A 27,500-nucleotide genomic window follows, 5' to 3' on the forward strand; every position below is an offset into this window, starting at 1 on the left:
GAGAATGATCATCTATTGGCATTTCAGGGCTTCGTAATGATAGCAGTGGGGGTTGCTCATTTTTAGGTGTTTCTAAAATTTGATGGCTCTTTTTTGGATATTAATTAGTAGTGGATATTGGCCTAATTCTGCCCTGCATGCATCGTTTGCGGTTTTCCTCTGAATCCGGAGGATACTTTTACAGAATTCTGCATGTAGGATCTCAATTGGATCTTTGTCCCATTTTGCAAATTCTCTCTCTCTCTCTCCCTCTCTCTCTCTCCCTCTCCCTCTCCCTCTCTCTCCCTCTCCCTCTCTCTCTCTCTCTGCCCTCTCTCTCTCCCTCCCCCTCTCCCTCTCCCTCCCTCTCTCTCTCCCCCTCTCTCTCTCCCCCTCCCTCTCTCCCCCTCCCCCTCTCCCCCTCCCTCTCTCCCCTCCCTCTCTCCCCCTCCCTCTCTCCCCCTCCTCCCTCTCTCTCTCCTCCCTCTCTCTCTCCTCCCTCCCTCTCTCCCTCCCTCCCTCTCTCTCTCTCTCGGTCTCTCTCTGTCTCTCTCTCTCTCTCTGTCTCTCTCTCTCTCTTTGTCTCTCTCTCTGTCTCTCTGTCTCTCTCTCTGTTTCTCTCTCTCTCTTTGTCTCTCTCTCTCTCTGTCTCTCTGTCTCTCTCTCAATTTTCAATTCAATTCAATTCAAATCGCTTTATTGGCATGACAAGTTACATCTTATCTCTCTGTCTCTGTCTCTCTTTGTCCAATTCCAATTCCAATTAAAATGCTTTATTGGCATGAAAGTTTACAGAGAGCCATATTGCCAAAGCTTACATAGCAAAAAGGTACAGTTTTCCAACATTCTGTAGGTGTCAATCGATTTGACATTTGTTGGGTACATACAATATTACTTTTAAACAATATTAATTTTAAACAGTCTTTGTACTTCATTTGGTACGTTCAATATTAATTTTAAACAGTCTTAATTTTAAACAGTCCTCAGGTTGTGACATGTTGTTACATATTTGGCCCCAAGGTATGGTCTGTCTCCTTCTCCTAGGACTAATCTCAATTTTGACAGATCTCTCTTTGTCTCTCTCTCTGTCTGTCTCTCTCTCTGTCTCTCTCTCTCTCTCTCTCTCTCTGTCTCTCTCTCTGTCTCTCTCTCTCTCTCTGTCTCTCTCTCTCTCTGTGTCTCTCTCTGTGTCTTTGTCTCTCTCTATCTTAGAAACATCCTCTTAACTCAGTTTAGAAAAAAAGTCAACTAACATGGTGCATTTTTCTGTAATGGATTTTTGGGGGGGCTCCAGCGAAGGTTCTCTGTTTCCCAGCTTCCCAGCACTGAGGTACGAAGGCCATGATGTGTGAGCTTCGCATGGTGCGATGCCTGGCATGTATCTCAGTGCTGTCAACACGTTGCAATACCTGATATTTTTGCTGCAGGCCTCTGTTTAGCCTCCAGTCTGGCCGGCAGTCCACCGATGTTAAAAGGTCAGAGTTGCTCGTTGAGCAACCGCTGGCTGCGAAGTCAGCAGGCCGCTATCGAAATTCCCAGCTCCCCTCCCCAAAAAAACCCCAAGTTCGGATTTCCTCTTTCCCCCGCCCCCCCCCCCCCCCCCGGTATTTTCTCTTCCGTCCCAGAAGGCGATGACTCGTGCCGGCGTGCAGTTCCGTGGGGAGTGACCGCTCCTGAGGCGAGCTGGAATACAAGGCTAGTTTGCAGTTAGAATTATAGAAAGTTACAGCACAGAAGGAGGCCATTTCGGCCCATCGTGTCCGCGCCGGCCAACAAAGAGCTCTCCAGCCTAATCCCACTTCCCAGCTCTTGGTCCGTAGCCCTGCAGGTTAGAGCTTCCCAAGTGCACATCCAAGTACTTTTTAAATGTGGTTAGGGTTCCTGCCTCTACCACCCTTTCAGGCAGTGAGTTCCAGACCCCCACAACCCTCTGGGTGAAGACATTTCCCCTCAAATCCCCTCTAAACCTTCCCCCAATTACTTTCAATCTGTGCCCACTGGTTTTTGATCCGACAGTGCGGCACTCCCTCAGTACTGCCCCTCCGACAGTGCGGCGCTCCCTCAGTACTGCCCCTCCGACAGTGCGGCGCTCCCTCAGTACCGCCCCCCCGACAGTGCGGCGCTCCCTCAGTACTGCCCCTCCGACAGTGCGGCGCTCTCTCAGTACTGCCCCTCCGACAGTGCGGCGCTCCCTCAGTACTGCCCCTCCGACAGTGCGGCGCTCCCTCAGTACCGCTCCTCCAACAGTGCGGCGCTCCCTCAGTACTGCCCCTCCGACAGAGCGGCGCTCCCTCATTACTGCCCCTCCGACAGTGCGGCGCTCCCTCAGTACTGGCACTGGGAGTGTGGGCCTAGATTCTAGGCTCAAGTCTCTGGAGTGGGGCTCGAACCCTCGACCTTCTGACTCAGAGGCGAGAGAGAGTGCTACATGTTTTAAAGATCCAGTTATTATGTTGGCATCTTAGGCTGCCCCAGTTGATAAGCGCATCCCCATACTGAGGGAGCGGCGCACTGTCGGAGGGGCAGTACTGAGGGAGCGCCGCACTGTTGGTGGGGCAGTACTGAGGGAGCGCCGCACTGTCGGAGGGGCAGTACTGAGGGAGCGCCGCACTGTCGGAGGGGCAGTACTGAGGGAGCGCCACACTGTCGGAGGGGCAGTACTGAGGGAGCGCCGCACTGTCGGAGGGGCAGTACTGAGGGAGCGCCGCACTGTCGGAGGGGCAGTACTGAGGGAGCGCCGCACTGTCGGAGGGGCAGTACTGAGGGAGCGCCGCACTGTTGGTGGGGCAGTACTGAGGGAGCGCCGCACTGTCGGAGGGGCAGTACTGAGGGAGCGCTGCACTGTCGGAGAGGCGGTACTGAGGGAGTGCCGCACTGTCGGAGGGGCAGTACTGAGGGAGTGCCGCATTGTTGGCGGTGCCGTCTTTCGGATGAGACGTTAAACTGAGGGCCTGTCTGCCCTCTCAGATGGATGTAAAAGATCCCACCGCTACTAATTGGAAGAAGAGCAGTGGGAGTTCTCCCCGGTGTCCTGGAGCCAATATTTATCCCTCAACCAACATCACTAAAAACAGATGATCCGGTCATTATCACATTGCTGTTTGTGGGAGCTTCCTGCTGCGTTTCCCACATTACAACAGTGACCACACTTCAAAAAGCCCTTCATTGGCTGTGAAGCGCTTTGGGACGTCCTGAGGTGGTGAAAAGCGCTGGAGAAATGCTGGTTTGTCTTTATTTCCGCGCAGTGGTGTGTGCTGGAGTCGCCTTCCTGTATGTGCAAGCACAGTGTCATAGTGTTTAGTCATACTGCAACCCTGGCTGAGCTGCACAACATTAAGCTGAAATAAAATTATCACCAACCTCCAGAAACTGTGGTTTGGATCCTGCGGTTTTTCTTGTTTAGATTAAATAAAAATAGAGTTGTTCTATAGAACTTGACATTTGCTGTAGAGCTTTATGTGACCCGTCGTTGTTGATTGAAGTCTCCGGTTGCTTATTTTTGAAAATCTCTTTCTTTAGTTGTATTCCTATTGCAGTAATGTCACAGAATCCTAGAATCTTACAGCACAGAAGGAGGCTGACATGGATCAGTCATTCATGAAAGAAAGACTTCTGAAATAATACTGGGCGGCCTGCGGCTGGCGCTGTCCAGGGAGAGTATAAATACTCGGGCGCGGGCCCAGCTTGCGCAGGACATTCTTAACAGGAACTAGTGAAGGACACAACTGGACCTCCATGTTGTAAAACAGTTGATTAAAGCTTTGTTTAACGTTTAGACCAAGTGCCGAGTAGTTTTCTTACGTCACCCCCGATAACCTTTCACCCCCGTGCTCACCAAGAATCGATCTACCTCTGGTTTTAAAATATTCAAAGACTCTGCTTCCACCGCCCTCTGAGGGAGAGAGTTCCAAAGACTCACCACCCTCTGTGAGAAACAAATTCTCCTCATCTCTGTCTTAAATGGGCGACCCCTTATTTTTAAACAGTGACCCCCTAGTTCTAGATTCCCCCACAAGAGGAAACATCCTCTCCACATCCACCCTGTCCAGACCCCTCAGGATCTTCTGTTTCAATCAAGTCACCTCTTACTCTTCTAAACTCCAGCGGATACAAGCCTAGCCCTGTCCAACCTTTCCTCATAAGACAACCCGCCCATTCCAGGTGACGTAAGAAAACTACTAGGCACTTGGTCTAAGCACGGTGGCATAGTGGTTAGCGCTGTTGCCTCACAGCGCCAGAGACCCGGGTTCGAATCCGGCCTCGGGCGACTGTCTGTGTGGAGTTTGCACATTCTCCCCGTGTTTGCGTGGGTTTTCCTCCGGGTGCTCCAGTTTCCTCCCACAGTCCAAAGATGTGCGGGTTAGGTTGATTGGCTATGATAAATTGACCCTTAGTGTTAGGGGGATTAAATACGTGGGGTTACTGGGATATGTGTTGGTGTAGGGGTTACGGGGATTGGGTGGGATATGTGTCGGTGCAGGCTCGGTGGGCCGAAGTGGCCTCTATCTGCACTGTGGGGTTTCTGTGATTCTGTAAACCTTCTCTGAACTGCTTCCAACGCATTTGCATCCTTCCTGAAATAAGGAGACCAATACTGTACGCAGTAATAAAAACAGAAAATGCTGGAGAAACTCAGCAGGTCAGGCAGCATCTGTGAAGAGAGAAACAGAGTTAACGTTTCATACTGCAAAAAAGGAGGCCATTGGGCCCATCGTGCCTGTGCCGGCTCTTTGAAAGAGCTCTCCACTTAGCCCCACTCCCCCCTGCCCTTACCCCACTGCCCTGTGAACTTTTCCTGTTCAAGTCACTTTTGAAAGTCACTATTGAATCTGCTTCCACCGCCCTTTCAGATCACAACAACTCGCTGCGTAAAAGAAAAATGATCATTCATCTCCCCCTCTGGACGTCGATGTTCTTTTCATAATTGTTTGTTTCAGAGCATCAGATAAAGCCAAGAAACCGCACAGGCAGCTAGCTGCTAACACCAGTGTGAGTTCAAATGCAGCAAAGGGCCTCCTTCAACTTATTGGCTAGCGTGTACACGCAGTGGTGTGCATTGGAGTCTCTCCCTGTGTGTACAAGAGCAGTGTAAGAACTGCCTGTGTGCTGGGACTAGGAGAAATCAATCAGAGTTCCTGCTCCTGATCAGCATGCCTCATGTTGCTGAGCTTAGCGGGTCCTGCTGGCAAGCGTGTGTTGCCTCCCACAGACAGCACACACTCAACACGAACAAGATAGCAGAGATAGTGAGTCACCGCCTACCAGTCTACTATTATCACTGGGGTTTCATGAAACATAATGGCGCAGGTCAGTGCCGAAAGTTTCTTTACTACATCCACTTGAACTACGGGGATGCTCCCAGCAGTGCAACTGGGGTACAGTACTGGTGGGAACAGGTCTGTCACTGTATAACACTGGGGTACAGTACTGGTGGGAACAGGTCTGTCACTGTATAACACTGGGGTACAGTACTGGTGGGAACAGGTCTGTCACTGTATAACACTGGGGTACAGTACTGGTGGGAACAGGTCTGTCGTTACATAACACTGGGGTACAGTGCTGGTGGGTACAGGTCTGTTACTGTATAACACGGGTACAGTACTGGTGGGTACAGGTCTGTCACTGTATAACACGGGTACAGTACTGGTGGGAACAGGTCTGTCACTATAACACTGGGGTACAGTACTGGTGGGTACAGGTCTGTTACTGTATAACACGGGTACAGTACTGGTGGGTACAGGTCTGTCACTGTATAACACGGGTACAGTACTGGTGGGAACAGGTCTGTCACTATAACACTGGGGTACAGTACTGGTGTGTACAGGTCTGTCACTGTTTAACACTGGGGTACAGAACTGATGGGTACAGGTCTGTCACTGTATAACACTGGGGTACAGTACTGGTGGGAACAGGTCTGTCACTAACACTGGGGTACAGTGCTGGTGGGTACAGGTCTGTTACTGTATAACACGGGTACAGTACTGGTGGGTACAGGTCTGTCACTGTGTAACACGGGTACAGTACTGGTGGGTACAGGTCTGTCACTGTTTAACACTGGAGTACACAGTACTGGTGGGTACAGGTCTATCGCTGTATAACACTGGGGTACAGTACTGGTGGGTACAGGTCTGTCACTGTATAACACGGGTACAGTACTGGTGGGTACAGGTCTGTCACTGTATAACACTGGGGTACAGTACTGGTGGGTACAGGTCTGTCACTGTATAACACTGGGGTACAGTACTGGTGGGTACAGGTCTGTCACTATATAACGCTGGGGTACAGTACTGGTGGGAACAGGTCTGACGCTGTATAACACGAGTACAGTACTGGTGGGTACAGGTCTGTCACTAACGCTGGGGTACAGTACTGGTGGGTACAGGTCTGTCACTGACTGTATAACACTGGGGTACAGTACTGGTGGGTACAGGTCTGTCACTGTATAACACTGGGGTACAGTACTGGTGGGTACAGGTCTGTCACTGTATAACTCTGGGGTACAGTACTGGTGGGTACAAGTCTGTCACTATAACTCTGGGGTACTGTACTGGTGGGTACAGGTCTGTCACTGTATAACTCTGGGGTACTGTACTGGTGGGTACAGGTCTGTCACTGTATAACACTGGGGTACAGTACTGGTGGGTACAGGTCTGTCACTGTATAACTCTGGGGTACAGTACTGGTGGGTACAGGTCTGTCACTGTATAACACTGGGGTACAGTACTGGTGGGTACAGGTCTGTCACTGTATAACACTGGGGTACAGTACTGGTGGGTACAGGTCTGTCACTGTATAACTCTGGGGTACAGTACTGGTGGGTACAGGTCTGTCACTGTATAACTCTGGGGTACAGTACTGGTGGGTACAGGTCTGTCACTGTATAACTCTGGGGTACTGTACTGGTGGGTACAGGTCTGTCACTGTATAACTCTGGGGTACTACTGGTGGGTACAGGTCTGTCACTGTATAACACTGGGGTACAGTACTGGTGGGTACAGGTCTGTCACTGTATAACTCTGGGGTACTGTACTGGTGGGTACAGGTCTGTCACTGTATAACACTGGGGTACAGTACTGGTGGGTACAGGTCTGTCACTGTATAACACTGGGGTACAGTACTGGTGGGTACAGGTCTGTCACTGTATAACTCTGGGGTACTGTACTGGTGGGTACAGGTCTGTCACTGTATAACTCTGGGGTACAGTACTGGTGGGTACAGGTCTGTCACTGTATAACACTGGGGTACTGTACTGGTGGGTACAGGTCTGTCACTGTATAACTCTGGGGTACTGTACTGGTGGGTACAGGTCTGTCACTGTATAACTCTGGGGTACAGTACTGGTGGGTACAGGTCTGTCACTGTATAACTCTGGGGTACAGTACTGGTGGGTACAGGTCTGTCACTGTATCACACTGGGGTACAGTACTGGTGGGTACAGGTCTGTCAGTGTATAACACGGGTACAGTACTGGTGGGTACAGGTATGTCAGTGTATAACTCTGGGGTACAGTACTGGTGGGTACAGGTCTGTCACTATAACTCTGGGGTACAGTACTGGTGGGTACAGGTCTGTCACTGTATAACACTGGGGTACAGTACTGGTGGGTACAGGTCTGTCACTGTATAACTGGGGTACAGTACTGGTGGGTACAGGTCTGTCACTGTATAACTCTGGGGTACAGTACTGGTGGGTACAGGTCTGTCACTGTATAACTCTGGGGTACAGTACTGGTGGGTACAAGTCTGTCACTGTATAACTCGGGTACAGTACTGGTGGGTACAGGTCTGTCACTGTATAACTCTGGGGTACAGTACTGGTGGGTACAGGTCTGTCACTGTATCACACTGGGGTACAGTACTGGTGGGTACAGGTCTGTCAGTGTATAACACAGGGGTACAGTACTGGTGGGTTCAGGTCTGTCACTGTATAACAGTGGGGTACAGTACTGGTGGGTACAGGTCTGTCACTGTATAACACTGGGGTACAGTACTGGTGGGTACAGGTCTGTCACTATAACTCTGGGGTACAGTACTGGTGGGTACAGGTCTGTCACTATAACTCTGGGGTACAGTACTGGTGGGTACAGGTCTGTCACTGTATAACTCTGGGGTGCAGTACTGGTGGGTACAGGTCTGTCACTGTATAACACTGGGGTACAGTACTGGTGGGTACAGGTCTGTCACTGTATAACTGGGGTACAGTACTGGTGGGTACAGGTCTGTCACTGTATAACTCTGGGGTACAGTACTGGTGGGTACAGGTCTGTCACTGTATAACTCTGGGGTACAGTACTGGTGGGTACAAGTCTGTCACTGTATAACTCTGGGGTACAGTACTGGTGGGTACAGGTCTGTCACTGTATAACTCTGGGGTACAGTACTGGTGGGTACAGGTCTGTCACTGTATCACACGGGTACAGTACTGGTGGGTACAGGTCTGTCAGTGTATAACACAGGGGTACAGTACTGGTGGGTTCAGGTCTGTCACTGTATAACAGTGGGGTACAGTACTGGTGGGTACAGGTCTGTCACTGTATAACTCTGGGGTACTACTGGTGGGTACAGGTCTGTCACTGTATAACACTGGGGTACAGTACTGGTGGGTACAGGTCTGTCACTGTATAACTCTGGGGTACTGTACTGGTGGGTACAGGTCTGTCACTGTATAACACTGGGGTACAGTACTGGTGGGTACAGGTCTGTCACTGTATAACACTGGGGTACAGTACTGGTGGGTACAGGTCTGTCACTGTATAACTCTGGGGTACTGTACTGGTGGGTACAGGTCTGTCACTGTATAACTCTGGGGTACAGTACTGGTGGGTACAGGTCTGTCACTGTATAACACTGGGGTACTGTACTGGTGGGTACAGGTCTGTCACTGTATAACTCTGGGGTACTGTACTGGTGGGTACAGGTCTGTCACTGTATAACTCTGGGGTACAGTACTGGTGGGTACAGGTCTGTCACTGTATAACTCTGGGGTACAGTACTGGTGGGTACAGGTCTGTCACTGTATCACACTGGGGTACAGTACTGGTGGGTACAGGTCTGTCAGTGTATAACACGGGTACAGTACTGGTGGGTACAGGTATGTCAGTGTATAACTCTGGGGTACAGTACTGGTGGGTACAGGTCTGTCACTATAACTCTGGGGTACAGTACTGGTGGGTACAGGTCTGTCACTGTATAACACTGGGGTACAGTACTGGTGGGTACAGGTCTGTCACTGTATAACTGGGGTACAGTACTGGTGGGTACAGGTCTGTCACTGTATAACTCTGGGGTACAGTACTGGTGGGTACAGGTCTGTCACTGTATAACTCTGGGGTACAGTACTGGTGGGTACAAGTCTGTCACTGTATAACTCTGGGGTACAGTACTGGTGGGTACAGGTCTGTCACTGTATAACTCTGGGGTACAGTACTGGTGGGTACAGGTCTGTCACTGTATCACACTGGGGTACAGTACTGGTGGGTACAGGTCTGTCACTGTATAACACGGGTACAGTACTGGTGGGTTCAGGTCTGTCACTGTATAACAGTGGGGTACAGTACTGGTGGGTACAGGTCTGTCACTGTATAACACTGGGGTACAGTACTGGTGGGTACAGGTCTGTCACTATAACTCTGGGGTACAGTACTGGTGGGTACAGGTCTGTCACTGTATAACACTGGGGTACAGTACTGGTGGGTACAGGTCTGTCACTGTATAACTGGGGTACAGTACTGGTGGGTACAGGTCTGTCACTGTATAACTCTGGGGTACAGTACTGGTGGGTACAGGTCTGTCACTGTATAACTCTGGGGTGCAGTACTGGTGGGTACAGGTCTGTCACTGTATAACACTGGGGTACAGTACTGGTGGGTACAGGTCTGTCACTGTATAACTGGGGCACAGTACTGGTGGGTACAGGTCTGTCACTGTATAACTCTGGGGTACAGTACTGGTGGGTACAGGTCTGTCACTGTATAACTCTGGGGTACAGTACTGGTGGGTACAAGTCTGTCACTGTATAACTCTGGGGTACAGTACTGGTGGGTACAGGTCTGTCACTGTATAACTCTGGGGTACAGTACTGGTGGGTACAGGTCTGTCACTGTATCACACGGGTACAGTACTGGTGGGTACAGGTCTGTGAGTGTATAACACGGGTACAGTACTGGTGGGTTCAGGTCTGTCACTGTATAACAGTGGGGTACAGTACTGGTGGGTACAGGTCTGTCACTGTATAACACTGGGGTACAGTACTGGTGGGTACAGGTCTGTCACTATAACTCTGGGGTACAGTACTGGTGGGTACAGGTCTGTCACTGTATAACACTGGGGTACAGTACTGGTGGGTACAGGTCTGTCACTGTATAACTGGGGTACAGTACTGGTGGGTACAGGTCTGTCACTGTATAACTCTGGGGTACAGTACTGGTGGGTACAGGTCTGTCACTGTATAACTCTGGGGTGCAGTACTGGTGGGTACAGGTCTGTCACTGTATAACTCTGGGGTACAGTACTGGTGGGTACAGGTCTGTCACTGTAAAACACTGGGGTACAGTACTGGTGGGTACAGGTCTGTCACTGTATAACTCTGGGGTACAGTACTGGTGGGTACAGGTCTGTCACTGTATAACACTGGGGTGCAGTACTGGTGGGTACAGGTCTGTCACTGTATAACTCTGGGGTGCAGTACTGGTGGGTACAGGTCTGTCACTGTATAACACTGGGGTACAGTACTGGTGGGTACAGGTCTGTCACTGTATAACACGGGTACAGTACTGGTGGTTTCAGGTCTGTCACTGTATAACAGTGGGGTACAGTACTGGTGGGTACAGGTCTGTCACTGTATAACACTGGGGTACAGTACTGGTGGGTACAGGTCTGTCAGTGTATAACACCGGGGTACAGTACTGGTGGGTACAGGTCTGTCACTGTATAACACTGGGGTACAGTACTGATGGGTACAGGTCTGTCACTGTATAACACTGGGGTACAGTACTGGTGGGTACAGGTCTGTCACTGTATAACACTGGGGTACAGTACTGGTGGGTACAGGTCTGTCACTGTATAACACTGGGGTACAGTACTGATGGGTACAGGTCTGTCACTGTATAACACTGGGGTACAGTACTGGTGGGTACAGGTCTGTCACTGTATAACACTGGGGTACAGTACTGGTGGGTACAGGTCTGTCACTGTATAACACTGGGGTACAGTACTGGTGGGTACAGGTCTGTCACTGTATAACACGGGTACAGTACTGGTGGGTACAGGTCTGTCACTGTATAACACTGGGGTACAGTACTGGTGGGTACAGGTCTGTCAGTGTATAACACTGGGGTACATTACCGGTGGGTACAGGTCTGTCACTGTATAACACTGGGGTACAGTACTGGTGGGTACAGGTCTGTCGCTGTATAACACTGGGGTACAGTACTGGTGGGTACAGGTCTGTCACTGTATAACTCTGGGGTACAGTACAGGTGGGTACAGGTCTGTCACTGTATAACTCTGGGGTACAGTACTGGTGGGTACAGGTCTGTCACTGTATAACACTGGGGTACAGTACTGGTGGGTACAGGTCTGTCGCTGTATAACACTGGGGTACAGTACTGGTGGGTACAGGTCTGTCACTGTATAACTCTGGGGTACAGTACAGGTGGGTACAGGTCTGTCTGTGTATAACACTGGGGTACAGTACTGGTGGGTACAGGTCTGTCACTGTATAACACTGGGGTACAGTACTGGTGGGTACAGGTCTGTCACTGTATAACTCTGGGGTACAGTACAGGTGGGTACAGGTCTGTCAGTGTATAACACTGGGGTACAGTACTGGTGGGTACAGGTCTGTCAGTGTATAACACTGGGGTACAGTACTGGTGGGTACAGGTCTGTCGCTGTATAACACTGGGGTACAGTACAGGTGGGTACAGGTCTGTCACTGTATAACACTGGGGTACAGTACTGGTGGGTACAGGTCTGTCACTGTATAACACTGGGGTACAGTACTGGTGGGTACAGGTCTGTCACTGTATAACACTGGGTTACAGTGCTGGTGGGTACAGGTCTGTCACTGTATAACACTGGGGTACAGTACTGGTGGGTACAGGTCTGTCACTGTATAACACTGGAGTACAGTACTGGTGGGTACAGGTCTGTCACTGTATAACACTGGGGTACAGTACTGGTGGGTACAGGTCTGTCACTGTATAACACTGGAGTACAGTACTGGTGGGTACAGGTCTGTCACTGTATAACACTGGGGTACAGTACTGGTGACAGTACTGGTGGGTACAGGTCTGTCACTGTATAACACTGGGGTACAGTACAGGTGGGCTCAGTTCTGTCACTGTATAACACTGGGGTACAGTACTGGTGGGTACAGGTCTGTCACTGTATAACACTGGGGTACAGTACTGGTGGGCTCAGTTCTGTCACTGTATAACACTGGGGTACAGTACTGGTGGGTACAGGTCTGTCACTGTATAACACTGGGGTACAGTACTGGTGGGTACAGGTCTGTCACTGTATAACACTGGGGTACAGTACTGGTGTGTACAGGTCTGTCACTGTATAACACTGGGGTACAGTACTGGTGGGTACAGGTCTGTCACTGTATAACTCTGGGGTACAGTACAGGTGGGTACAGGTCTGTCAGTGTATAACACTGGGGTACAGTACTGGTGGGTACAGGTCTGTCAGTGTATAACACTGGGGTACAGTACTGGTGGGTACAGGTCTGTCGCTGTATAACACTGGGGTACAGTACTGGTGGGTACAGGTCTGTCACTGTATAACACTGGGGTACAGTACTGGTGGGTACAGGTCTGTCACTGTATAACACTGGGGTACAGTACTGGTGGGTACAGGTCTGTCACTGTATAACACTGGGGTACAGTACTGGTGGGTACAGGTCTGTCACTGTATAACACTGGGTTACAGTGCTGGTGGGTACAGGTCTGTCACTGTATAACACTGGGGTACTGTACTGGTGGGTACAGGTCTGTCACTGTATAACACTGGGGTACAGAACTGGTGGGTACAGGTCTGTCACTGTATAACACTGGAGTACAGTACTGGTGGGTACAGGTCTGTCACTGTATAACACTGGGGTACAGTACTGGTGGGTACAGGTCTGTCACTGTATAACACTGGAGTACAGTACTGGTGGGTACAGGTCTGTCACTGTATAACACTGGGGTACAGTACTGGTGGGTACAGGTCTGTCACTGTATAACACTGGGGTACAGTACTGGTGGGTACAGGTCTGTCACTGTATAACACTGGGGTACAGTACTGGTGGGTACAGGTCTGTCAGTGTATAACACTGGGGTACAGTACTGGTGGGTTCAGGTCTGTCACTGTATAACACTGGGGTACAGTACTGGTGGGTACAGGTCTGTCACTGTATAACACTGGGGTACAGTACTGGTGGGTACAGGTCTGTCACTGTATAACACTGGGGTACAGTACTGGTGGGTACAGGTCTGTCACTGTATAACACTGGGGTACAGTACTGGTGGGTACAGGTCTGTCACTGTATAACACTGGGGTACAGTACTGGTGGGTACAGGTCTGTCACTGTATAACACTGGGGTACAATACTGGTGGGTACAGGTCTGTCACTGTATAACACTGGGGTACAGTACTGGTGGGTACAGGTCTGTCACTGTATAACACTGGGGTACAGTACTGGTGGGTACAGGTCTGTCACTGTATAACACTGGGGTACAGTATTGGTGGGTACAGGTCTGTCACTGTATAACTCTGGGGTACAGTATTGGTGGGTACAGGTCTGTCACTGTATAACACTGGGGTACAGTATTGGTGGGTACAGGTCTGTCACTGTATAACACTGGGGTACAGTATTGGTGGGTACAGGTCTGTCACTGTATAACTCTGGGGTACAGTACTGGTGGGTGCAGGTCTGTCACTGTATAACACTGGGGTACAGTACTGGTGGGTACAGGTCTGTCAGTGTATAACACTGGGGTACAGTACTGGTGGGTACAGGTCTGTCACTGTATAACTCTGGGGTACAGTACTGGTGGGTGCAGGTCTGTCACTGTATAACACTGGGGTACAGTACTGGTGGGTACAGGTCTGTCAGTGTATAACACTGGGGTACTGTACTGGTGGGTACAGGTCTGTCACTGTATAACACTGGAGTACAGTGCTGGTGGGTACAGGTCTGTCACTGTATAACACTGGGGTACAGTACTGGTGGGTACAGGTCTGTCACTGTATAACACTGGGGTACAGTACTGGTGGGTACAGGTCTGTCAGTGTATAACACTGGGGTACAGTACTGGTGGGTACAGGTCTGTCAGTGTATAACACTGGGGTACAGTACTGGTGGGTACAGGTCTGTCAGTGTATAACACTGGGTTACATTACTGGTGGGTACAGGTCTGTCAGTGTATAACACTGGGGTACAGTACTGGTGGGTACAGGTCTGTCACTGTATAACACTGGGGTACAGTACTGGTGGGTACAGGTCTGTCACTGTATAACACTGGGGTACAGTACTGGTGGGTACAGGTCTGTCAGTGTATAACACTGGGTTACATTACTGGTGGGTACAGGTCTGTCACTGTATAACACCGGGGTACAGTACTGGTGGGTACAGGTCTGTCACTGTATAACACTGGGTTACATTACTGGTGGGTACAGGTCTGTCGCTGTATAACACCGGGGTACAGTACTGGTGGGTACAGGTCTGTCACTGTATAACACTGGGGTACAGTACTGGTGGGTACAGGTCTGTCACTGTATAACTCTGGGGTACAGTACTGATGGGTACAGGTCTGTCACTGTATAACACTGGGGTACAGTACTGGTGGGTACAGGTCTGTCACTGTATAACACTGGGGTACAGTACTGGTGGGTACAGGTCTGTCACTGTATAACACTGGGGTACAGTACTGGTGGGTACAGGTCTGTCAGTGTATAACACTGGGGTACATTATTGGTGGGTACAGGTCTGTCACTGTATAACTCTGGGGTACAGTACTGGTGGGTACAGGTCTGCCCCTCGCAGTGTAAATAATTTAAGGTGATTTGAGTGTTGTACAAGAGACCCATCACCCCACTTTAAAGTATATAAGAACATACAAACATTAGAATTAGGAGCAGTAGTCGGCCATTCGGCCCCTCGAGCCTGCTCCGCCATTCAATAAGATCATGGCTGATCTTCGACCTCAACTCCACTTTCCCGCCCGATCTCCATATCCCTCGATTCCCCTAGAGTCCAAAAATCTATCGATCTCAGCCTTGAATATACTCAACGACTGAGCCTCCACAGCCCTCTGGGGCAGAGAATTCCAAAGATTCACCGCCCCCTGAGTGAAGAAATTCCTCCTCATCTCAGTCCAAAATGGCCGACCCCTTATCCTGAGACTGTGACCCCTGGTTCTGGACTCTCCAGCCAGGGGGGAAACAGCCTCTCATCATCTACCCTGTCAATCCCTCAGAATTTTAAACGTTGCCATGAGGTCATCCCTCATTCTCCTAACCTCTAGGCTATATCGACCCATTCTACTCGATCTCTCTTCATAGGACAGCCCTCTCATCCCAGGATTAGTCTAACGAACCCAGATATTTTTTCCAATTGCATACGCCTAGTGACAACACTGATCCTACTGGAGTTAACGAGCTTTTTATTTTTCTCGACGCTGAGGAGAGCCCGTTCACCTGCGGCGTGCGCAAGTAGCGATCAACGGGCCATGTTATCTGTCTTAATTGGGCAACGCCCATATCTACGAGTGGACCTTTTGATATTTAGCACCATCTCGGCGGTTTGACATTTCAGCATCTGTCACAGGAAGCCTAGATGGCCCAAATGTCAGATAGCAGAGTGTCCCAAAAGCGCAAACTCTCTCTCTCTCTCTCTCTTCGTGATCAGCTTGTGGCTTGTGTGGGTTCTTGGCCACAGGGCTGACAGCGAGCAGAGCGCAACGCCGTAACGTTAAACTGTGCTGCAATTGTTCTGGGGCTGGGACTGCCGTTGCATTTAGAAACTGTACATAGAAACATAGAAGATAGTAGCAGGAGTAGGCCATTCGGCCCCTCGAGCCTGCTCCGCCATTTAACGAGATCCTGGCTGATCATCCAAATTCAGTACCCTGTCCCTGCCTTCTCCCCATATCCCTTGATCCCTTTAGCCTCAAGAAATATATCCAACTCCTTCTTGAATATATTTAATGAATTGGCCTCTACTGCCTTCTGTGGTAGAGAATTCCACAGGTTCACCACTCTCTGGGTGAAGAAATTCCTCCTCATCTCAGTCCTAAATGGCTTACCCCTTATCCTTAGACTGTGACCCCTGGTTCTGGACTCCCCCGCCATCGGGAACATCCTTCCTGCATCTAGTCTGTCTAGTCCTGTTAGAATTTTATAAGTTTCAATGAGATCCCCTCTCATTCTTCTAAACTCTAGCGAGTATAAGCCTAATCGACCCAATCTCTCCTCATACGTCATTCCTGCCATCCCAGGTATCAGTGCTGATTGAGAAAAGAGAAATTAAATCAACAAAAGAATTGGTTAGATGGCTCCAAGATGGGGGGTTTAAAAGCTCATGGACTGGCGGAGGAAGGAAAGACGGATGGTAATTAATTTTATTAAATTAGTAAAATTTCAATGGGCGAGTCGTTTTTTTATGCTTGTTGAATCAAGGGATGAGTTAGCATTCGAAAACAGAACACTTCCTTATTTCAACCAGAGACCAGCCCTGGAATACTAAAAAAGAAAGACTCCCATTTCTCCAGTGCCTTTCACCACCTCAGGACGTCCCAAAGCCCTTCACAGCCAATTAAGCCACTGTTGTAATGTGGGAAACGCAGCAGCCAATTTGTGCACAGCAAGCTCCCACAAACAGCAATGTGATAATGACTGGATCATCTGTTTTTAGTGATGTTGGTTGAGGGATAAATATTGGTCCCAGGACACCGGGGAGAACTCCCCCTGCTCTTCTTCCAATAGTGGCCGTGGGATCTTTTACATCCACCTGAGAGAGCAGACGGGGCCTCGGTTTAACGTCTCATCTGAAAGACGGCACCTCCGACAGTGCGGTGCTCTCTCAGTACTGCCCCCCGACAGTGTGGCGCTCCCTCAGTACCGCCCCTCCGACAGTGCGGCGCTCCCTCAGTACCGCCCCTCCGACAGTGCAGCGCTCCCTCAGTACCGCCCCTCCGACAGTGCGGCGCTCCCTCAGTACCGCCCCTCCGACAGTGCGGCGCTCCCTCAGTACCGCCCCTCCGACAGTGCGGCGCTCCCTCAGTACCGCCCCTCCGACAGTGCGGCGCTCCCTCAGTACCGCCCCTCCGACAGTGCGGCGCTCCCTCAGTACCGCCCCTCCGACAGTGCGGCGCTCCCTCAGTACCGCCCCTCCGACAGTGCGGCGCTCCCTCAGTACCGCCCCTCCGACAGTGCGGCGCTCCCTCAGTACCGCCCCTCCGACAGTGCGGCGCTCCCTCAGTACCGCCCCTCCGACAGTGCGGCGCTCCCTCAGTACCGCCCCTCCGACAGTGCGGCGCTCCCTCAGTACCGCCCCTCCGACAGTGCAGCGCTCCCTCAGTACCGCCCCTCCGACAGTGCGGCGCTCCCTCAGTACCGCCCCTCCGACAGTGCGGCGCTCCCTCAGTACCGCCCCTCCGACAGTGCGGCGCTCCCTCAGTACCGCCCCTCCGACAGTGCGGCGCTCCCTCAGTACCGCCCCTCCGACAGTGCGGCGCTCCCTCGGTACAGCCCCTCCGACAGTGCGGCGCTCCCTCGGTACTGCCCCTCCGACAGTGCGGCGCTCCCTCGGTACCTCCCCTCCGACAGTGCAGCGCTCCCTCAGTAGAGCCCCTCCGACAGTGCGGCGCTCCCTCAGTACTGCCCCCTCCGACAGTGCGGCGCTCCCTCTGCACTGCACGGGGAGTGTCGGCCTAGATTTTTGTCTGGAGCGGGGCTCGAACCCACGACCTTCTGGGGCAGAGCTCGCTACTCTTCCCCCCCAAGAATGTGCCTGAGCCCCAGCTCCGTAACCGCCCACTGTCTGCATTAGTGTGACGTTTCCACCGCCCCTCCCAGACATCTTCGTAGCTTTGTGCAGTGGGATCATATCTAGCAGGACTGGCCAAACCCCCTTCCGTGTAGGATCCTTGTAGCCAGCAGAGAAAGGAAACGTTCATTCCCTCGGCGCGGGCCGGATTGAAGCCCAGAAGTGAGAGGAGATTGCGCTAGCTCACAACAGCATCCTAAAAGGTCCCAAGGTGTGCATTTCCCTGCCTTTTTAGGAGTTCTCTATTGTACTCTGTGCAGTTTCAGTTTTATCAAGTTATTTGAAAAATACACAGGATCGCTGTCTTGTATCTCTTCCTCTTCTCAGTATCATCAGCGTGCAGCATCAATTCTGTTTCTGTTTCCTGTATTTGCCTGTTTCCTCCTATGCTCGCTGACCTACATTGGCTCCCACTTGAGACTTGCTTCGATTATAAAATGCTCATCCTCATTTCCAAATCCCTCCATGGTCTCACCGCACCCCCCCGCCCCCATCTGTTTAACCTCCTCCAGCCCCACAACCCTCCGAGATCTCTGCGCTCCTCCAATTACGGCCACTTGCGCATCCTCTTGTGACTGGCAGGCTGTCTCCAGTGGGGTTCTGCAGGGCTCAGTACTAGGTCCCTTGCTTTTTGTGATATATATCTGTTAGATCCGTGATTCTGAGAGTATGATGTTTTTTTAATAACCACACGGATGCTGTAACTTAACAATCAACAGGTGTTTACTGGAGTAGGGTAGTCTCAAGACTGGGGTACAGAGGCATGCTCAAGGCTTATATACAGGTGTGGTCACTGCCGGTACTACAGTATACAGGAGCTGTAAAAGTAGTTCTCTCTTAAAGGTACATACACTACAATATCAATGATCTAGACTTGAATGTAGGGGGTATGATTAAGAAGTTTGCAGATGATACTAAAATCGGCCGTGCGGTTGACACTGAAGAAGGAAGCTGTAGACTGCTGGAAGATATCAATAAATTGGTCAGGTGGGCAGAACAGTGGCAAATGGAATTCAATCCGGAGAAGTGTGAGGTAATGCATTTGGGGAGGGCTAACAAGGAAAGGGAATACACATTAAATGGTAGGACACTGAGTAGTGTAGAGGAACAAAGGGACCTTGGAGTGCATGTCCACAGATCCCTGAAAGTAGCAGGCCAGGTAGATAAGATGGTTAAGAAGGCATACGGAATGCTTGCCTTTATTAGCCGTGGTATAGAATACAAGAGCAGGGGGGTTATGCTTCAACTGTATAAAACTCTAGTTAGGCCTCAGCTGGAGTACTGCGTGCAGTTCTGGTCACCACATTACAGAAAAGATGTGTTTGCACTAGAGAGGGTACAGAGGAGATTTACAAGGATGTTGCCGGGAGTAGAGAATCTTAGCTATGAGGAAAGACTGGATCGGCTGGGTCTGTTTTCCTTGGAACAGAGGAGGCTGAGGGGAGACCTTATTGAGGTGTATAAAATTATGAGGGGCCTAGATAAAGTGGATAGAAAGGACCTATTTCCCTTAGCAGAGGGGTCAAAAACCAGGGGGCACAGATTTAAAGTAATTGGGGGAAGGTTTAGAGGGGATTTGAGGGGAAATTTCTTCACCCAGAGGGTTGTGGGGGTCTGGAACTCACTGCCTGAAAGGGTGGTAGAGGCAGGAACCCTAACCACATTTAAAAAGTACTTGGATGTGCACTTGGGATGCTGTAACCTGCAGGGCTACGGACCAAGAGCTGGGAAGTGGGATTGGGCTGGAGAGCTCTTTGTTGGCCAGCGCGGACACGATGGGCCGAAATGGCCTCCTTCCGTGCTGTAACTTTCTATGATTCTATGATCCCCGATTTCCATCGCTCCACCATTGGCGGCCGTGCCTTCAGCCGCCTGGGCCCTGAGCTCTGGAATTCCCTCCCTAAACCTCTCCGCCTCTCTCTCCTTCTGTAAGACGCTCCTTCAAACCTACCTCTTTGACCAAGCCTTTGTTCAACTGCCCCTAATATCTCCTTATGTGGCTCGAGGTCAAATTCTTTTGATAACGCTCCTGTGAAGCGCCCTGGGACGTTTCACTACGTTTAAGGTGCTGTATAAGTAGAGATAGAAAGAGATTTGGGCATTCTAGTGCATGTATCCTTAAAGGTACATGAGCAATGCCTGTAGCAATAGCCAGAGCAAATCGGGTGTTGGGGTGTATCCATAGGACAATTGAATATAAGATGAGGCACACTCCAGGACAAAGCATCCCGCTTGATTGGCACCCCATCCACCACCTTAAACATTCACTCCCTCCACCACCGGCGCACCGTGGCTGCAGTGTGTACCATCTACAAGATGCACTGCAGCAACTCGCCAAGGCTTCTTCGGCAGCACCTCCCAAACCCGCGACCTCTTCCACCTAGAAGGACAAGGGCAGCAGGCGCATGGGAACACCACCACCTCCAAGTTCCCCTCCAAGTCACACACGCCATCCCGACTTGGAAATACATCGGCCTTTCCTTCATCGTCGCTGGGTCAAAATCCTGGAACTCCCTCCCTAACAGCGCTGTGGGAGCACCTTCACCACACGGACTGCAGCGGTTCAAGAAGGCGGCTCACCACCACCTTCTCAAGGGGCAACTAGGATGGGCAATAAATGCCGGCCTTGCCAGCGATGCCCACATCCCAAAAACGAATTAAAAACAATACTGTTCTGTCCTTGTACAAGACCTTAGTCAGGCCGCACTTGGAATACTGTGTCCAGTTTTGGTCTCCTCACATGATGGGTGATATTGAGACTTTGGAGAGGGTGCAGAGGAGGAGGCACTGGACTAATTCCCAGTCTAAAGCATCTTAGTTTTCAAGATAGGCTAACAGAGTTGGGACTCTACACCTTAGAGAAGCGTAGACTTAGGGCAGGGGGGTCTGATTGAGGTTTATAAGATAATGAAGGGAATAGATTGCGATCCAGCTGACAGTTTATTTCAATTAAAGAGGTTAGGGAGGACCAGGGGTCACAGCTTCACATCGTATAAGGCTAGATCTACGTTAGATGTCAGGAGGTGGTTCTTTTCCCAGAGAATAGTGGACCTCGGGAACAGACTGCCGCCTCGTGCGGTGGACACGGACTCGCTGAATTCCTTCAAGCGAGAGCTGGATTTATTTCTGGCTGGGGCGGAGATCACCTCTTACAGAAGGTAGGTTACTGCGGGAAAATCAGGGCCAGAGTGATCTCCCGTGGTGCACCTGCCCTGGGAGTGTTTGATGGGACAGTGTAGAGGGAGCTTTACTCTGTATCTAACCCGTGCTGTACCTGCCCTGGGAGTGTTTGACGGGACAGTGTAGAGGGAGCTTTACTCTGTATCTAACCCGTGCTGTACCTGCCCTGGGAGTGTTTGATGGGGCAGTGTAGAGGGAGCTTTACTCTGCATCTAACCCGTGCTGTACCTGCCCTGGGAGTGTTTGATGGGACAGTGTAGAGGGAGCTTTACTCTGTATCTAACCCGTGCTGTACCTGCCCTGGGAGTGTTTGATGGGACAGTGTAGAGGGAGCTTTACTCTGTATCTAACACGTGCTGTACCTGCCCTGGGAGTGTTTGATGGGACAGTGTAGAGGGAGCTTTACTCTGTATCTAACCCGTGCTGTACCTGCCCTGGGAGTGTTTGATGGGTCAGTGTAGAGGGAGCTTTACTCTGTATCTAACCTGTGCTGTACCTGCCCTGGGAGTGTTTGATGGGACAGTGTAGAGGGAGCTTTACTCTGTATCTAACCCGTGCTGTACCTGCCCTGGGAGTGTTTGATGGGGACAGTGTAGAGGGAGCTTTACTCTGTATCTAACCCGTGCTGTACCTGCCCTGGGAGTGTTTGATGGGACAGTGTAGAGGGAGCTTTACTCTGTATCTAACACGTGCTGTATCTGTCCTGGGAGTGTTTGATGGGGACAGTGTAGAGGGAGCTTTACTCTGTATCTAACACGTGCTGTATCTGTCCTGGGAGTGTTTGATGGGGACAGTGTAGAGGGAGCTTTACTCTGTATCTAACCCGTGCTGTACCTGCCCTGGGAGTGTTTGATGGGGACAGTGTCGAGGGAAGCTTTACTCTGTACCTAACCCGTGCTGTACCTGCCCTGGGAGTGTTTGATGGGACAGTGTAGAGGGAGCTTTACTCTGTATCTAACACATGCTGTACCTGCCCTGGGAGTGTTTGATGGGACAGTGTAGAGGGAGCTTTACTCTGTATCTAACCCGTGCTGTACCTGCCCTGGGAGTGTTTGATGGGACAGTGTAGAGGGAGCTTTACTCTGTATCTAACCCGTGCTGTATCTGCCCTGGGAGTGTCCTTAATGCTAGCCAGGTCGCTAGTAAAATGGCCCCAGATTGTGCGTCTCGGAGCCCACAGAGTGAGTTTAAGTGAGAGTCTGGGGAATAAAAGCCATTGGATCGAGATAAACAAGTTTGAGAGAGGAGCTGATTATTTTTCCGTGACAGTTACAGTATCTCTGAGGTAATCAGATCTCAGGGCCCCCTTCTACCTGTCACTCATTCCATGGTATTTGGCCAAGGCTGCGGTGGCGATAGCGAGCAGCAGATTAAAAAAGCAGATTCCTTGTTTTCACACATACCTGAAACACACACAAGATCGCTGTCTTGTATCCCTTCCTCTTCTTGGTCTCATCAGCGTGCAGCATCAATTCTGTGTCTGTTTCCTGTATTTGCCTGTTTCCTCCTGACCTACATTGGCTCCCTCTTGAGCCTTACCTCGATTTATAAAATTCTCATCCTTGTTTCCAAATCCCTCCATGGCCTCACTCCCGGCTTCCCCCTCACCGCCGCCCCCCGCCCCCCCACCCCACATCTCTATACCTCCTCCAGCCCCACAACCCTCCTCCAATTCCGGCCTCTTGCGCATCCCCCCGATTTCCATCGCTCCACCATTGGCGGCCGTGCCTTCAGCCGCCTGGGGCCCGAGCTCTGGAATTCCCTCCCTAAACCTCTCCACCTCTCTCTCTCCTCCTTTAAGACGCTCCTTAAAACCGACCTCTTTCATCTGAAAAGAATAGAGAATTTCTCAAATATAAATTATTGTGCAGATGTTTTGTACAGTGTGTACACAGGTACACTTTGAGTGTGTACCAATGGCTTAATCATACAGAATGGTAACCTGAGAACCATAGGCGCATGCAGCACAGATGGAGGCCATTCGGCCCATCATGCCTGTGCTAGAACAATCCCAAACTAATTCCAGTGTCCCTTCTCTCGCCCATAGCCCAGTTTGAAATGTTTATCTACACTTCCTTTGAAAGATCCACTGGTCTCTTCTGAGGCCACTCCCTGTAGCTGAAGCCATTTTTAAGCTGGTACCGTTGATCTGGATTCTGGCTCCCTTATTCTAGCAGCAGGCACGTGTACACAGCCGTGCCTCAGGGAGTAGCATTCTTGCCTCTGAGTTAGAAGGTCATGGGTTCGAGTCCCACTCCAGAGACTTGAGAACATAATCTAGGCTGACACTCCCAGTGCCAGTACTGAGGGAACGCCGCATTGTCGGAGGGGCAGTACTGAGGGAACGCTGCACTATCGGAGGGGCAGTACTGAGGGAGCGCCGCACTGTCGGAGGGGCAGTACTGAGTGAACGCTGCATTGTCAGAGGGGCAGTACTGAGGGAGCGCTGCACTGTCGGAGGGGCAGTACTGAGGGAGCGCCGCACTGTCGGAGGGGCAGTACTGAGGGAGCGCCGCACTGTCGGAGGGGCAGTACTGAGGGAGCGCCGCACTGTCGGAGGGGCAGTACTGAGGGAGCGTTACACTGTCGGACAGGCAGTACTGAGGGAGCACTGCATGTCGGAAGGGCAGTACTGAGGGAGCGCCGCACTGTCGGAGGGGCAGTACTGAGGGAGCGCCGCACTGTCGGAGGGGCAGTACTGAGGGAGCGCCGCACTGTCGGAGGGGCAGTACTGAGGGACCGCCGCACTGTCGGAGGGGCAGTACTGAGGGAGCGCCGCACTGTCGGAGGGGCAGTACTGAGGGTGTGCTGCACTGTCGGAGGGGCAGTACTGAGGGAGCACTGCATGTCGGAGGGGCAGTACTGAGGGAGCACCGCACTGTCGGAGGGGCAGTACTGAGGGAGCGCTGCACTGTTGGAGGGGCAGTACTGAGGGAGTGCTGCACTGTCGGAGGTGCCGTCTTTCGGATGAGACATTAAACCGAGGCCCCGTCTGCCCTCTCAGGTGGACATAAAAGATCCCACAGCCACTATTGGAAGAAGAGCAGGGGGAGTTCTCCCCGGTGTCCTGGGGCCAATATTTATCCCTCAACCAACATCACTAAAAACAGATGATCTGGTCATTATCACATTTCTGTTTGTGGGAGCTTGCTGTGCGTAAATTAGCTGCCGCGTTTTCTACATTACAACAGTGACCACACTTCAAAAAAAGTACTTCATTGGCTGTGAAGCGCTTTGGGATGTCCTGAGGTGGTGAAAGGTGCTGGAGAAATGGGAGTGTTTCATTTTCAATTTACCCACAACAAACTGTCTCTGCCACTGCAGTAAGTGAGCCCGATTCGGTCGTATAAATGCCGGAAGATGTCTCACAGACGCTGGCCGTCTGGGATCCGAACAGAAACAAGATTCAATCTGAAAACGGCTGTGGTGACTTTCGTTCCTTATTTCCCTCTTGGCTTCAAATAACAGCCGTGATCCGACGGCCGGTTGTTGCAGTTATTTGCGAACTCGAATGCGACAGTTTCTGGTCAACAGAGAAGTCACATCGGTTGCCTGCGAAGAGCTTTCTCCCAAAGCCAAAGGTGGTGCGCGGAATCTGCTTTTGGGTATTCAGCTGAAATTACGCTGGTTATGACTTCCCAGCAGGTGGTAGAAGGAAGACTTTCACCTCTCACACCTTCGGGACGTCCCAAAGCGCTTTACAGCCAATGAAGAACTTTTTGAAGTGTGGTCACTATTGTAATGTAAGAAACACGGCAGACAATTTGTGCACAGCAAGCTCCCAGTGCTCTTCTTCCAATAGTGGCCATAGGATCTTTTATATCCACCGGAGAGGGCAGACGAGGCCTCCGTTTAACGTCTCATCCAAAAGACGGCACCTACGACAGTGCAGCGCTTCCTCATTGCTGCAACTCCGACAGTGCAGTGCTCCCTCAGTACTGCCCCTCCGACAGTGCGGCGCTCCCTCAGTACCGCCCCTCCGACAGTGCGGCGCTCCCTCAGTACTGCCCCTCCGACAGTGCGGCGCTCCCTCAGTACCGCCCCTCCGACAGTGCGGCGCTCCCTCATTACTGCCCCTCCGACAGTGCGGCGCTCCCTCAGTACCGCCTCTCCGACAGTGCGGCGCTCCCTCAGTACCGCCCCTCCGACAGTGAGGCGCTCCCTCAGTACTGCCCCTCCGACAGTGCGGCGCTCTTTCAGTACTGCCCCTCCCTCAATGTGACGCTCCCTCAGTCCCGCCCCTCCGACAGTGCGGCGCTCCCTCAGTACCGCCCCTCCGACAGTGCGGCGCTCCCTCAGTACTGCCCCTCCGACAGTGCGGCGCTCCCTCGGTACTGCCCCTCCGACAGTGCGGCGCTCCCTCGGTACTGCCCCTCCGACAGTGCGGCGCTCCCTCGGTACTGCCCCTCCGACAGTGCGGCGCTCCCTCGGTACTGCCCCTCCGACAGTGCGCCGCTCCCTCAGTACCGCCCCTCCGACAGTGCGGCGCTCCCTCAATACTGCCCCTCCGACAGTGCGGCGCTCCCTCGGTACTGCCCCTCCGGCAGTGCGGCGCTCCCTCGGTACTGCCCCTCCGACACTGCGGCGCTCCCTCGGTACTGCCCCTCCGACAGTGCGGCGCTCCCTCGGTACTGCCCCTCCGACAGTGCGGCGCTCCCTCGGTACTGCCTCTCCGACAGTGCGCCGCTCCCTCAGTACTGCCCCTCCGACAGTGCGGCGCTCCCTCAGTACCGCCCCTCCGACAGTGCGGCGTTCCCTCAGTACCGCCCCTCCGACAGTGCGGCGCTCCCTCAGTACCGCCCCTCTGACAGTGCGGCGCTCCCTCAGTACCGCCCCTCTGACAGTGCGGCGCTCCCTCAGTACTGCCTCTCCGACAGTGCGCCGCTCCCTCAGTACTGCCCCTCCGACAGTGCGGCGCTCCCTCAGTACCGCCCCTCTGACAGTGCGGCGCTCCCTCAGTACCGCCCCTCTGACAGTGCGGCGCTCCCTCAGTACCGCCCCTCTGACAGTGCGGCGCTCCCTCAGTACTGCCTCTCCGACAGTGCGCCGCTCCCTCAGTACTGCCCCTCCGACAGTGCGGTGCTCCCTCAGTACCGCCCCTCCGACAGTGCGGCGTTCCCTCAGTACCGCCCCTCCGACAGTGCGGCGCTCCCTCAGTACTGCCTCTCCGACAGTGCGCCGCTCCCTCAGTACTGCCCCTCCGACAGTGCGGCGCTCCCTCAGTACCGCCCCTCTGACAGTGCGGCGCTCCCTCAGTACTGCCTCTCCCACAGTGCGCCGCTCCCTCAGTACCGCCCCTCTGACAGTGCGGCGCTCCCTCAGTACTGCCTCTCCCACAGTGCGCTGCTCCCTCAGTACTGCCCCTCCGACAGTGCGGCGCTCCCTCAGTACCGCCCCTCCGACAGTGCGGCACTCCCTCAGTACCGCCCCTCCGACAGTGCGGCGCACCCTCAGTACTACCCCTCCGACAGTGCGGCGCTCCCTCAGTACCGCCCCTCCGACAGTGCGGCGCTCCCTCAGTACTGCCCCTCCCACAGTGCGGCGCTCCCTCAGTACTGCCCCTCCGACAGTGCGGCGCTCCCTCAGTACTGCCCCTCCGACAGTGCAGCACTCCCTCAGTACTGCCCCTCCCACAGTGCGGCGCTCCCTCAGTACTGCCCCTCCGACAGTGCGGCGCTCCCTCAGTACTGCCCCTCCCACAGTGCGGCGCTCCCTCAGTACCGCCCCTCCGACAGTGCGGCGCTCCCTCAGTACTGCACTGGGAGTGTCAGTGTAGATTTTTGTGCTCAAATCTCTGGAGTGGGACTCGAACCCATGAGCATCTGACTCGGAGGCAACAGTGTTACCCACTGAGCCACGCCTGACACAAGAGCTTTACTCGGCATCTTTCGTTTGCAGGTTGGGAGTTTTACTCTGTATCTAGAACATAGAAAGAACATAGATCATAGAAAAATAGGAGCAGGAGTAGGCCATTCGGCCCTTCGAGCCTGCTCCGCCATTCAATATGATCATAGCTGATCCTCTATCTCAACACCATATTCCCGCTCCCTCTCCATACCCCTTGATGCCTTAGCCTGTGCTGTGCCTGATCGAGGCTATCGATGGCCACAGAATAGGGATCAGTGTTCCTCTTTCACTTAAAACACATCCATGCTTCTCTTTTGAGCGCCAAGGTCGTCCAGTGACCTTTTCGAAATATCCGAATGACTTAAACAAGGCACTACTGTTTGAAAAGCAGTCCCTGTTGCGGCAGCCATTTTGCACACAGCAAGATCCCACAAACAGCAATTTTTGGTCGGCGGTTG

General features: G+C 52.3%; 1 protein-coding gene across 4 annotated transcripts in view; it reads left to right on the plus strand.

The window, feature by feature from the left end:
- LOC147086575 (SHC-transforming protein 1-like) overlaps positions 1–27,500 on the plus strand; it is a 172,731-nt gene that overhangs the window by 62,043 nt on the left and 83,188 nt on the right. The window lies entirely within an intron of this gene.

Source organism: Somniosus microcephalus, unplaced genomic scaffold (genome assembly GCF_052327205.1).
Source record: "Somniosus microcephalus isolate GS21.2 unplaced genomic scaffold, FLI_Smic_1.0 unresolved_chr7, whole genome shotgun sequence".
NCBI classification, from domain to species: Eukaryota; Metazoa; Chordata; class Chondrichthyes; order Squaliformes; family Somniosidae; genus Somniosus; species Somniosus microcephalus.